General features: G+C 57.4%; 1 long non-coding RNA gene across 1 annotated transcript; it reads right to left on the bottom strand.

The window, feature by feature from the left end:
* Window positions 1–8,832: 8,832 nt before the first annotated feature.
* Window positions 8,833–12,920, bottom strand: LOC116762731. Its single transcript, XR_004352330.1, has 2 exons — window positions 12,836–12,920; window positions 8,833–9,140 (listed from the first exon to the last, which is right to left on the bottom strand). It is a non-coding gene; the product is annotated as an uncharacterized LOC116762731 (long non-coding RNA).
* Window positions 12,921–14,430: the final 1,510 nt, after the last annotated feature.

The raw sequence follows: 14,430 nt of genomic DNA, 5'->3' as shown, positions 1-14,430 counted from the left end.
GCATCAAATTCCACAAGAAAAGTTCATCCGAGGATGGTGGGGATGGAGTTGATAGGCATCGTGGAACTGGGTTGATGGTCACGTTCAACACCTTGATGTGGGTTTGGGTTACGTAAACACCTCTCTCAAAACCCAAAGGATAGGACACTTAAGATCTGCATCTCACTTTGAGTCAAGTTTACCTCAAAAGAGAAAAACTGTGAGTAAATATCAAAGTCACTCAAGGCTAAGCATTTATGGAGAGGAGGACATTCTTGAAATGTACTTAAAAATAAGACGCGTTGGCAGCCGGATGCAGGAACAGGTAGCTGGTGGGCAAACGTAAGTGAGGCAGGTGTGGCGAGGTTGCTCGGCCATGGAGGTGGACTCTGGTGGAGACCCCAGTCCTCACTGTGAAACGTGCTGGGACAAAATTTCTCCAAGGCTATGAGTTCCTAACAGCTACATTTCTTTAGTGTCAAACTCTCATACAGGGCTCGGTTTCTTCTTTCTTCCGCCTACAGAGTTCTAACCAGAACGACGGCCGGGAAGCCCTGACGCTGTGTGCCTGGCCAGCTGCACAGCCCACATAGCCGGCGAGCTCAGGCCCCGTGAAACTTGTAGAGGCCTTTCGAGCGCCCTGTACGTCAGGAGACAAGTTGCCTGTCTGACCTGTAATTTACAGCTAGGACGTACACGAGAGCCCACGGAATTTATAACTTAACGTTCAGATATAATTAGGAAGCGATTGAGATAAAATCTCAGGCAACCAGCAAAACTTTAAGCTCTCACAAATCTGAGTAAGTTAACAAATTTTAAAATTTTATAAGAAATATGTTGGAGAGACTTCTAAGTGTGCTAGTTAGGAAAGGATGCAGAGGCAAAAACGTCTGATTTCTTTGCAAAGAATGTATGATTTGGTAGTAGAAATAAAACAAACTCATAGAAAACAAGCAGGTGACGCTGAAATGTTGACCTGTGAGACAGATTCAGAGTGTGTAGGCCAGGAAAGCTCGGTGCGGACAGGAGCTAACGACCGTAGCTCACATATACGGCAGTGCACTGCACAGTTTTCTAAGTGCCTTTGGACATTTCCTCCTGACGTAGCATTGCTGTGAGACGAGCAGGGCTGAATATGGTCTCGATTTCATGGAGGAGCCTGAGATCACGTAGCTGGAAAGTGGCTCTCCAGGCGGGAGGGGAAGGGCTGCGTAAGCAGATCTGTGGGGCCGGTGGTTCCGGGGAGCAGAGGGAACATTATAAGGTTAGACCAGTAAACCAAACTGGGTGAGTCAGGAAGAGACTGCTGGTAGCAATCTCGGGAAAGGCAGCTCAGCAGGGTGGAGCGCAGATCTGGGTGCCAGGCTCGGGGGTCTGACCTCACACCCAGCGCTAACGTGTGACCTTGTGCGGGCTACAGCCCCTCATCCAAAAAGTCGGAGGCCGTTCAGCACACCAGCTTCTCATGCTTTCCTTAAAGAGCCTCCCGGACTTGTCTGAGCCTCAAGCCCCTGGAATCCGGGTCTTTCTCTCTCCTCCGAGATATTAGCTACTCTTGTAATTTCACAAGACATATCGTGGGGTGTCGTCACCCTGGACGGGGTCACAGGGGGACAGGCTGGGAAGGAAGCTTCCTCCACATGGCCAGCAGGGCTGGCTTCAAAGGCAGAAGCCCAGGTCACACACCCACCACGAAACACCCTGCCCTGTGGCCTTTCCCAACAGCGAGAACGTCAACAGGTGATGACAGCTGTAATAAATACCCACAGATACCTGCAGACCCCACCAAGGTTCTCAGAGCTCAGTGGGCAGCGCTCAGATGCACTTCAAGAGAGGAACCTTCTGAAACTTTAGGTGCCAGGTTTCCCCCGAATTGAAACAAATCTCACCGTGAGGCCCAGAGAGGTTAAGAACCTCAGACAGGTCACACAGCATCTGGGTGTCGGTTCTGGGATGTGAATGCCAGCGTCCAGCCTGCAGTCAGCGCTCCGAGCACCACCCGCTCTGCCTTCTAAGTGGGATAGAACTGCAGCCCCCAAGCTGATGGCAAGCACTCAGCCAACCGAGACCGAGGTCTGAGACTTTATATAAATCAGCAGACAGCGTCAGAACCAGAGTCACAGGAGAAGGAGGGACCCGACTCTCAGATGCAAGCGTCTTGGAATTCATCCCTCCCCTCTCTTCCCTGGTCCAAGAGATGCCTTCCTCCCAGCCCACCCGTGCTGACCGGGTTGGGCACCACCTGGTCATGTCACGGGGCAGGCCCGTGCCATCCTTTGACCCCAAGTGACCGCAGGCACGTCTGCAGAGCCCTGCAGAAGGGTTGTTTATGTAGGTGTCGGTCTGGAACAACACAGTGGGCACAGGCGAGGAAGGTCGAAACCGTAACAGACACCCTGCGTTTGAGCCCGTGGCAACTGCTGAATGACACAGTGCAGGATGCACAGGCACTAGGGCTGCAGCCTCCTGCCTCCTGGAACCTCCAGCTCCAGGCTCTGGGTTGAGGGGGGGGCGGGTGCACGGACCCGGCCTCTGGCTGACGCTCTCCGTGGTGCGGATGCCAAGCCTCCGGCCTGGACGACGGGTGACCTGACAGTGGAGGCGCCAGAATGAATGCGGGACCCAGAGGAGCCTCAGTGCGGGGTGACGTCACACCTTGCCCATCAAAGAGCACTTTCTTTTATTTTCTTTCTAAACAAAAAAATGATTTCTTCTGTGTTGCCTGGTTGCTCAGCGAGGAAAGAGGAACTGTTTCTATGTTTTATCATCTGCTATTTACTCAGTGCAAGAGGCAGAGCCCGGCGCCCTGGGAAGTCCCGCGAGCAAACTGGAAATTCCGGCTCCACAGATGATCTATCTGTTCACAGAATCGTATTTTCACTGGTTGTCAAGAGTATGTTTAATATTGCCTAGACTTTGCAGTTTTTGGTTTTTGTGTTTTGTAGGTTTTTTGGTCTTTAAGAGAACCGCAAAGTTGTGTTAGAGCAGTTAACTTAAGGTAATTTTTTCCTTTTTTCTGTTTCCTTTCTTAGTTTAGAAAGCAAAATGTGCTAAGGGAAACTGAGTACAAGAATAAAAAAGAAAATAAATTTTATTTTAAAAATACACATTTTTAAAATAAAAAAAATGTGTCAGTGGGGTCAGGTGTTTGGGGGCAAACTTGTTAGCTATGTCACTAAAAGGAAAATGAAGAGAAAAGAAACAGCCCTTCAAAAAATTTGAAATTGTCCTGTTAGTTGGTCCTAGACTTTTTAATGTACATTCTCCAGAATGCTCACCACGGCACGGAGGAAGAGGCCTCTTTGTTTGTTTGTATTCATAGATGAAGAATAAAATAAGAATTAAAAAACACTCAGTAGAAAAAATGAGAGCACCCTCAAATTATATCCCGGGAAGAGATACCTGAAGCTTTACTTCACTGAGAATTAACCTCGTGGCAGAACGCGTAATTGAGATTCTGAAGCTGCCCAATTTCTGAGTGAGAAGTACCCGGTTTAGACCCAAGGAGAATTAGGAAACCCAGCTTTGTCAAGACAGGCTGCTATGAAGGATGAAATTCCCCCAGATGATGAAGTTCTGGTCCACGGGGTTTCAGAAAAGTGTTGGGCCCGCAGTGGAGGCTCTGGTCCGTTTCCACTTCTCCACCAACTCAAGGGGCCGCTTTGGCCTCGAAGCGTCTGCACTTGAGTTTTCTCATCTGTAGAAAGGGCAGCTCAACAGGGCAGTCTCCAAGGCCACGTGTAAAAACACGGATCTGTGGTCATTCACGTTGACATCAACCTCAGTTTACTTTTTGCTTGCCTTTTATTTAACCCTTTAATGTTCAAGAGTATGTCCAGTTGAGGTTCAAATATATATATATCTGTTCACACACATCTCCAGAACACCCTTCATTATCTCAGCACACGTCCCATTTTCTGGTGTTGGCTGAGACCGTTCTGTGCTGCAGGCTGGAAACTTCCCTCCAGGTCTGGGAGCTATACAGCTTTCCCCCCAGGGGCCCTTCCTGCTAAAAGCATCTTGTTCACCTCAGTGTCCCAACAGCCCTTAAAAGAAATGTTTTAGGCCAGAAGAAAACACCCACACAGAAGGAACGGACTCTGAGGCCAGGGTGACAGGTGCCGTAACTCAGCACAAAGCCCTGCTGGTTATGGGGCCACATCCTTCCTTGGGGGGATTCCTGCAGCCCGCAGAATGGCTCTGCTCTCCTCCCATCGAGACCCAGGCTGTTTGACATTTCTCTACCCCCCACCCTAGACTCGCGGGTTGGGTCACCCCTGCACTCCCTCCCCACCCCCGGCTGTCTCTCTCTGAGTGGCCCCCGCCCAGTGCCATAGCCAGAGCCGACCTGGCATGGGGAGGCCGAGGGACAGAGGAGATGGGGTCGGGGGGCCTTCAAGACAGGTCAGATACGCACTCTGCATTAACAAATACCAGATTCCTAGCTGGGATTTTCGCTTATCGTGACGTGCTGCACTGGGCCTGACCCCAATTCATACGGTACAGTCTCGGCCCCCAGTACCTCGGAATGTGACCTTATTTGGGGGTAGGGGTCTTTAAAGAGGTGGTTAAGGTAAAATGAGGTCACTAGGATGGGCGCTGATCCCACAGGACCAGTGTCCTTATACGAAGAGGAGATGAGGACACAGACACACACAGAGGGACAACCACGTGAGGACACGGGGAGAAGGTGGCATCTCCAAGCCAAGTAGGGAGGCCTCGGGAGAAACCAGCCCCGCCAACACCTCGATCTTGGACTTCTAGCCCCCAGATCATGAGAACACACATGTCTGTTGTTTCAGCCTATGGTACTTTGTTATGGCGGCCCCAGGACATTAATATACTTGTCAGATAATCGTCTCCGTGGGCACTGAGGTGAGGCTGCAGGAGCACACGGGGAGGATCCAGAAGCTCTCACTGCTCACCCGCCGACTGACTCACTGGGTAACACCCTCCCTGCATCTGGACCCGGCTGGGTCAAGTCAGAGCCAAGGCCGTGGACTTCCTTCTAAGACGGCTTTTCTTTAGGAGATGGGAGGGGTGGCAGCACATAACACGTGCCCAGTAAATGCTGTTCACTCCCGGTTCCCACGCGGCTGGTGCTCTAAAGACAGGGCTGTGCGTGGCTGACGTGTGCGTCTCCAATCTCATTCACACAGCGTCTCACCGGCTGAACCTTCGCCCGCAGGGTCAGACCTGGCCCACGTGGACACCGCCCACCCAAGGAGCACATGGGCTCACACAAAACCACGCAGGAGCACCACTCCCCCCCCACACACACGTGCACACAGGCACACGGGCACACGTGTGCACATACACGGGCACACGTGTTCACACACATGCACACGGGCACGTGTGCTCACACAGGCACACACGCACATACACAGCCAGATGTCTCCTGTCTGCCCATCCTGATGGGCTCTTCGTCTCGTGCAAGGACACCATCAGGAGAGACTCTGCCACCTGCCGACTGGACGGCAGTAGCCACACTTCTTTGACCCCCAGTCGATGGCCCCGCAACCCTGGGCTTGAGCATCTGCCCTGGCCCCGAGAGTCAGCTCTGACCCGGGAAAGTGTGCAGGGCACTTGGCCAGGGTAAAGGGGGGCTTGTCTGCGGAGGCGCTGGGAACTGCAGAGGTCTTGGGGCTATGCCCACCCCAGAGCCCGGCTGGGCATGGGTCCAGGGAGCCGACCGCCACCTCCCCTCAAGGGCTCTTGGGGGGACAGAGGGAGGGCAGGGAGGTCCAGGGCTGCTGCCCACTCCCGGTCCAGGAGGCCGGACAGGCCCCTGCTCCAAGCAAGGGCCCTCAGACTGTCCCCTCCTCGGGACGCCTTCCTGGCTCCCCTGTGACGGGCCAGGCACTGCCGCGGGTGTAGCCCCTGCCGCCTACAGGCCCGTCCCACCTCCCCTGACGCTCTCGGGCCTGTCTGGTTGGGTTTATGGATTCACGTTGCAAGAGGACCCCATCCCGGTAACAGAGCAAAGCACCCCAGTCGAGCTAAAGATAAGCATTCCTGGGGCCTGTGGCCCTGCTTCACACCGAGAAATACGCCGCTCGTCGGGTTGGATCCCAGAGGAAAATGCTTCTCCCGACAATGGCGAGGTCAGAACCCGCTGTGCTCGTGAAGCCACAGGCCTTCCTGGTCCGAACGCCCTTGCGGACCGTCACGAGCGGCTCAGGACTGCAGGCCTCCACCCCAGAGGTGCTCCTTTCTCGTTTTTTCAGTGGTTCGCTGCATGAGTGGTATTTCTGCCTTCATTCTTCATGTGTAGTGGCTCTCCGGTGAGCGGGGGTGACGAACAGGCCTCCAGGTGCCACGGCTCTTGGGAACTCCTTCAATGAGCATTGTGAGGAGGAAGCTGTCTACGGAGGCAGCCGGCAGGGAGGCCCCGCTGCAGAGGACCCCCCACTTGGAGTCCAGGACGTGGTCTCAAGGAGCCAAAGCATCACGTCCGTGTGTTGAGTGGAGCTGAACCCAGTACCCCCAATTTCCTGCCCCTCCCGCCAACTCACACGTGATGGTCGGGACACAGATGGCGCTGCCCACACGGTGCTGTCCCTCTTCGCAGGGCAGACCGTACACCACTCAGCACGCGGCGAGCGGGGACCTTAACTCTTCCTAACCGCTTACACACGTGGCCTCCAGGAACCTGCAGGCCTTGGTCAAGACAGCCAGGCTGGCGAGCAGAAAGTTCAGGACAAGGACCCACAGCAACACGAGGTGGAAGAACCGTGGATTTGGACCCAAACAGACTGGACTCCACTCCCGGCTCCTTCTTGCCAGCTGGGCTTGGGGCTCGTCATGAAGGGCTCTGGGCCCCCATCCTCCCACCCGGAAAATGGGCGCATTTCTGGCTCTGGACGGTGGTGAGGATGGAGATGGCATGTGTGACCTGCGGGGCAGGTACAGCTGCTACCGTGACCTCCGGGTTCCTGCTCACCTCCATCTTCCTCGGCGGCGGCTGTGTTTTCCAAGGGGCACCCACAAACCCGCGGGCCAGCAAAGGTCCCGGAAGAGGGTCTCCTCGGTAAGTGTGTCTGGGGACCTGACCCACCCCGTCTCCCTTCCCAGGGCCTGACATGAGGCCTGGCACACGGGGACCGTCCAGTGAAAGTGCAAAATGCACGAGTGGGTGAAAGATGGAGAGAAGCCCCTTTCACTCTGCAGAACCCGGCATTTCCAAACTTGTGTCAGAGGCCATTTCCCTCCAAATACCTGGGAGCTGCCATCCCAGAGGGGCGAGTGCATCCCCGGCCCCTCCCGCTGGGGGGCGCTGCTGCTGGGAGATGGTGACGGAGGACCCAGCGCGGCCTCCGCTCCAGCTGCGGCCAGTTTTATAAACAGCCCAGACGTCTGAGGATGTGCCTCACGGCCTTTCTCCACCCGCCAACTCACTCAGAAAACGCTAATCTCACTGCTGGTCTATGAGGAAGAAGAATAAGGAAGGTTAGAACAACGCAAGTCTGCAGGGTATTCCAAGAGGAAATCAGAAATTCCTCCCATAGGCGTTGATGAATTAACAGTCCCGACTGCCGCCAGTCAGCCTATAACACTATTTAAATTTCTCCCTAAGAGCGAGAAAAGGATTGTGCATTTCGACAATCACAAAGACATTCCAAATGAAGTCACTGTATTTGCACAGAAGTCTTGGTCAATAGGACCCAGCTCTTGGCAGTGACGGAGCGGGCGACAGGCCCAGGGGTGTGGGTCCTCAGAACTCACAGCTTCAAGTCTCCTCGTCGAGGCCGCATACATGACTGAAGGACACACAGCGGCCTCCCACCTCCGACCTCTCTCCCAGGTCACTAACTGTCCCAGTCTGCTAGGGCCACCAGAGCTAAATATTCCAGACAGGGCAGCTTAAACAACAGAAATTTAATTCTCCCGGTCCTGGAGGCTGGAAGTCCAGGAGGAAGGTGCCGGCTGATTCCATCCCTGGTGACAACCATCCCACCACCGTGTCCACACAGGGTGGAGAGAAAGCCAGGGCGTCTCTTCCTCTTCCTGTAGGAGCTGTAGCCCTGCCGGACGAGGGCTCTGTCCTCAGGACCGTGTTTACTTTTACCATCTCCTCACAGACCCTGCTTCTGAATCAGCCACACTGGAGTGAGGGCTTCACCGTGTAGATCTGGGGGACATAAATGTTCAGTCCACAGCACTGACCTCGTGCGGGGACCAGTGTCACCAGCAAAGACCACAGCTCAGTTGTCTTGCAGCCATGACGCAGCCCGGGTGGAACAGACATGACGTAATGCACAGGCAGGATTCCTACAGGCAGCGCCGTCCACAGAGGGCTGAGCTCCGCAGTGAGGTGTCGGGAGCACGTCTCACTCTGCCGGCCCCCGCCTGACACGCATGACATGCATGACACACATGGCATGCTGATACATCTTGCCCGCCTGACATGCCTGACACACGCCATGTCTGGTTCCAGAAGCGGCATTAAAGTTAAGAAAAAGAGGAATACAGACAACCCCAGTGTGCCTCCACAGATGATGGATAAACACAATGTGGTCCATCCATACAGTGGAGTACGACTCGCCCTTAAAAAGGAAGGAAATCCTGACACAGGCCACACCACGGAGGAAACCTTGAGGACACGATGCTCAGTGAAATAAAGTAGTCAGGAAAAGACAAACACTGTGTGGTTCCACGTATGTGAGGTCCCTGGAGGAGTCAGAGACGGAGAGCAGGAGGGTGAGTGCCAGGGGCTGGGGGAGGGGGTGGGGAGTCCAGGTTTAACGGGGACGGAGGTTCGGTTTGGGAGGATGGCGAGGTTCTGGGGATGACGGTGGGGGTGGTCACACAACACTGGGAATGCACATAACATGACTGAACTGTGAACCTAAAGACGGTGGAGGTGATAAATTTTATGTTATGTGCATTTTACCATAATTATTAAAAATAGCATCAGCTATTATTAAAGACAAGAAACTTCCTGCAAAGGGTCATGGGCACCATCATCCTGGCCTCCTGACACCACCTGCCGGTGCTGGTGAAAGGCGGGGGCCCTGCTGAACGGTCCTGGGGGCTGCGCGGAGGCCACAGGGGTGGAAGCCTCGTCTCGAGCCGGGAAGTCATCACCTCTTGACAGACGTCTGTGGCCGGCATCTTGCACAATTCTCGCTCTCGCAGGTGTTTCCTTAGAGCGTCTCTGCCTATGGATGTAGCACAAACACACTGGCTGCGAGTCGCGGGCCTGGAGCAGCGCAGGCCCAAGCGGGCCTTTATGTAATTTGCTCCTTAGTCATTGTCTGGCCAGGAGGTCGGCCTGCAGTGCAGTGCCTCCCTCCCCTGGGCCTCTGTGGGGGCTGCACCGTGGGCGCGGTGGGCAGTAAGCCTCAGCGGCGAGCTCCACCAAAGGGAACTTGGAGGGATAAGAGCCGAGTTGTCTGGAAGTCATTCGGCTGAGATAGCAAAGAGGGTTTCCCCGAGCCTGCCCAGGCACCGATGGCTTCTAAACTTGGGGGGACATCACGACGCCCCGTGTGAGCGCAGGGCCAGGGTAGCCCCGGCCGGGAAAGGGTGGCATCCGCGGGGGAGCCAGCCTGGGCCAGCACCTCCTGCCCAGGCCGCCGGCCTTCCCGCCTCGGTGGCAGGGGATCCCCACTGAGCCCACGGCGGGGCTCAGCGACGGGGTCTGCACTCGCGCAGGGTGCGGGCAGAGGTCCACGCCAGCCCGACACCCTTTGTTCACGGCTCTTTTCCTCATAAACACAATGGAGAGAGTCCAGCTTCCCAAAGCAGAGTGGGATTCGGTGAGAAAGGTCCCGGGGCGGGCTCGGGAGAAACAGGCGTGGACACCAACACTCAACACACGCATACACTCATATACACACGTCCACCCGCACATATACACACACACTCAGACACACGTACACACATGTACACTCAAGCACCCACATCCGCACTCACACACGTACATACCCACACATTCACACTTACACACACGTACGCTCAAACATACATACATACACACACGCTCACATGAACATATACACACGTACACTCACACACACACTCACACACACACCCTTACTCTCAGGCAGGCCCAGTGGCGGTGAGTACAGGGCCCAGCCCACGCCCGCCTGCCCCCCAGCTGGACAGGCTGTGAGGGACGCCATAGCGCCCTGGACCTTCAGGTCCAGACATGGCTCTTGGCCCTGCTCAGCCCCATGGCAGCATCTACACGTCCAACCAGCTTGCACTTTCCCGGGAACCTGTCTGCTCTCCCAGAGCTAAGCTTCTTCATTCTTGAACCCAGAAATCTTAGAAGATCCAGTCAAACACACATGGAATTCCTATAAGTGGAATGAAATTCATTTCTTGCATATGTGTCTGGAGGGAAAGATGTATGACTGTACAGAATAAGCTACCAGACAGCTTAAACGTCACCCTGGTTTTTCTCGATGGCTTACTCTTTAATGATGGCATAACCCTGAAATATCCCCAGAAGTGGACGTGACAGAGGAACGCGCCACCAGGGCCTCTGACTTGGCGTCCCAGAACCAGGACACATCCGCCCCAGCATCGGCCCCAGCGCGGATGCTGGGCCAGGACCTCTAGCTCCTCGGCCGGGTCCTTCCGGGGACAGAAGCACTGCGGGAGCACGTGGTAAAGGGGAGCACTGAGCCCCGCACACCTGCACATGACTCAGGACCCCGGAGACAAGGCTGGGCCTGGCTCCGCAGGGGGCTCCCAGCCCCACCGCCCCTTCAGGGAGGAGCCAGGGTCACCCCAGCCCCGGGGGCTGCCCCCGTGCCTCCCCCACGTCACCGCTAGCCCTGCACTCGGGGTCCTAGGACCCCACACTTCAGCACACGTGAGGTAAAGGAAGTCGTCGTTCGGGCTGAGACGCGGTTTGCGGTGAGCCCACTGGGCAGGCCAGGTGCCAGGGCCCCACGCGCACGGGTGCGGTGCCCCTCCCGGGGGCGAACCCCTCCACGACGGCTGGTCCCGTCGGGGCGACCTTCTCAGTGGGTCCCGCCCACAGTCCCTCCCCTCGGTGCCGAGGCCCCTCCCCCGTGGCGCTGGTCCCTTCGCCCAGTGGGTGCTGGTCGGTTGCTGGCTCCATTGGGCGGGGAGTTCCGTGAGGGAGGGGCCGCTGGGCGCCCATGTCCTGGAGATGCTGGGCGCAGAGCCCACCCATCCAGAGCTTGCAGAGGCTCCGTCATCCGGCTCCACCCGAGCTGGGGAGGCACCGGGAGCAGGGGCCGCGCTTGCCTCCCCGGGGGGGCCTCGACGGTGGCCGGAAAGGAGGCCCTTGGATGACGAGGTGCTCTCTACGGACACATTTCTAAAGCGACCGAGGGGCGGATGATGGTGCAGGCAGCCACACCGAGGCAGACCGGGGTCCCTGGGCCTGCTCGAGCCGAGAGGAGGTGACGGGACGGAGGGCGAGCTGAGAGGAGCGGGGCTCAGGGCGGCTGGGCAGCAGCCTGAGCCGGTCCTGGGCACCACGCGGCTGCTGACCCCGGACGGCCCCTGCCTCAGTGTTCTGTGCAAAACGGGAAGATAACAGCAACCTCTAATCTCGGGTACCACCTCCTGCGGCCGTTCGCTCACAGTTTGAGAATTCCCGAGTTTGTGAATAAGCAGGGGAACCTCTCGAGCAAGTCGTACGTAAGTGATGGGAGGGAAAGAACGCCCCCCAGGCGGGGCTGCTCAGGTATGTGGGACCAAACCCTAAAGAAACTCAACTCGGCACCTGGATGCAAAAGCGCTCCTGCCAGCTATTCGGCTAACGGGGGGCCAGGAGCCAGCCTGCTTGCAATAAGGTAATTGCCGCTGTAACTCCTTAACTGACAGCAGTGATGGTCCTTAGACAGCACTTATTTTCCAGGGACCTTACAAGGCTTCGTTCTCCCCGGGAAACTCGCACACCACACCCGTTTCAGGATGGAGAGTGGCAGAGGGCCGGCCAGGGCAAAGTCTCTCCGGCTGTGACGGGGGAGAAGCTGCACCGCCTCAAACAGGCAAGCAGCACGTGTCGCTCCTGAGCGTAAAGCCAGGCGCGCCCCCAGCGTCCACCAGACACAGGCCTTTCCTCAGGGCCCGTCCGTCTCCCCCGCCACACCCCACCTCCCCGGACGCACCCCGGCCTCTGCCCCCCGCCCTGCGCTGTGCCCCGCGTGCGGCATCCTCAATGCCGGCTCCCTGTCATTCACTCGGAACGTGGCCCCCGATCGAGCTCACTGGCAGCCCCCCAAGGAGCCTCCCTCAACACCCCCGGGCACGGGGGGTCACTGCGACGCGGGCCCTGGAGAGCAAGACTGCCCCACGCAGGATCGCCACCCTGGGCCAGGCCCCGCGCCTGTCTCGCATCAGAAGATGAACTTGCCCAGGGCGGGAATGGGTCCTCCCCCGCCTCGGCTTCTGGACCTGCCCCAGGACCCAGGTGTGCTCAGTGGTGCCTGGGGTGGGGGAAAGCATCGAGGGGTCCTGCCCGGGGAGGCTCTGTTGTGGGCGCTCAGCTCTGGGGATGAGGTCTCGGGCCTCGGGCCGGGAGGGGAAGGGGTCTGATGAGGGAGCGGGACCACCCGCAGGCCGCCCATCGGAGGGGAAGCCCACCCCCATGTGGGCGGGCAGAGTGAGGATGGACCTCACGTCCCGGGAGGACCCTGACGCTGCATTGTCTCTGCCTTGAGAGTAAGATATCCTCCGGCGAACAGCGAGGCTGCCGTCCAAAAGCAGCTTGATGTCTTTTCCTACGAAATCACTTTGCATCCTGAGGGTTTCTCTCCTGACTCAACACGCCCGCTACTGGCCCAGCTGCCCAGCCAGTGTGGACCGCCTGGCGCTAAGCCTGATCGCGTCCCCCCCTGAATGCCCCCCGTCCCCCCTTGTCACTCACCTGGTCACTGCCACCACCTCCAGCCTTCCTCCAGGTCACCACCCCCAGCTCCCTGCACTCAGCCCAGAAGCCTAAGCTTCCTCCCCTTTCCGTGCAGAACAAAGTCCAGATCCCGGCGGCCTGGAACGGAAAGACCCCACGACCGACCTTTGTCCTAACCTGCTCTGCCCCGTGCGGTCAGGACCAGCCCCACGGGCTGTTCAGATGCACGTCTGAAGTGACGTGAAATGAAAACAGATGCTCTCAGCCACACCGGCTGCACTTCGCGCGCCCACAACCACCTCTGGCTTGCAGCTGCTTACAGGGCAGCACAATTCTGGAACATTCCGCGCCTCGACGGGCCTGGAGGGAGAGGACGGGAAGCTGCTCTGGGCCGCTCTCTACCCAGTGAGAGGCACCCAGACTTCCTTGGGTCCCAGCAGGCTTATAAATTCAATCACAACGAGTTCCCAGGTGTCCCCTTTTCTGGGGACAAATAAGACTCTGCTTGAGAGACCCTGGAGCAGCGCCCTTGCGCAGGGGACCCAGGAAACCTGAGCACACCAGAGCTTCCCTGGCATGAAACGGGGGCACCGGGGTGGGTGTGCTCAACAGTGACCCTCAGCAGCGCCAGCGGAGGGGTGTGATGACTCCATGGTTTCACCTCGTGGCCCCCAAGCCTGGGGACGCACGGAAACCCTTCGGTGAGAACCAGGCCGCCTCCCAGACCCACCGGCTCAGAAGCCCAGAGGTGGGTCCCCCATGTCGACAACTGGCAGGGCCCCTGGGACTCCAGTGAGCGCACTGGACTGAGAACAAGATTCTCCTCTTCCCTCCCGCGTTCCCCAAAGGCACAGGCTCCTAACAGAATGAGCGGAGTGTTGGAACGCCCTATCTCCCAGCCAGACACAAACCCTCAGTCGGGGCTATTAATACAAAACCGCTGCTGGGGATGGTGACTAAATCGCTCTCAGAAACACGCTGTTGACGTTTCCACAGCAACCGTCTCCTGAGAGTCCGTGGCGTCCGAGGGAAGCCGGCACAGCCTCTCCCTGTCGTGACCCGCCCCACCTCTCCACCTCCGGGTGCCCGTGTCGCTCTCTGTGTCACGTCCAGCCCGAGTCCATTGTGTGCCCGCAATGTGAGGTCTGAACAGGTGATGGATTCCATCACGGAAACTTACCTGCGAGCACTCGTCAGTATTTACTGAAGCCTGAAACGCAAGTAAAAACAATTTGTTTCTCTCTGTTTATGGAAACTGTTTCTAAAATAACTGAATTGGTGTCAGCATCAAAAACACTGCATGGTGCAGCTGCACTAGGCCTGACCGGCACTGAATGAGGAGTCCGAGGCTTGCAGGGACCCTGAAAACCATGAGCCAACGGCCCTCCTACGGCAGGGCACCCGCGCAGGAGCTGAGACCGGACGGCGGGACCCCGCCCCCGGCCCTTCCCTCCCCACTGCCCACAGCTCAGCTTGGCCCAGGCTGATGGGCGACCCTTCCAGGTGTCGGGCCCACCTTTGCTCCCGGGTGGCCAGCTGTGAAAGCGGACACCGTTTCCTGAACACCTACATCCACCCCACCCCCACGTTACACCCCTCAGCCCCACTCACAG

This window comes from Phocoena sinus, chromosome 11 (genome assembly GCF_008692025.1).
Source record: "Phocoena sinus isolate mPhoSin1 chromosome 11, mPhoSin1.pri, whole genome shotgun sequence".
NCBI lineage: Eukaryota > Metazoa > Chordata > Mammalia > Artiodactyla > Phocoenidae > Phocoena > Phocoena sinus.
The sequence above is the reverse complement of the archived record's forward strand: the minus strand, read 5'-3'. Positions and strand labels throughout refer to the sequence as shown.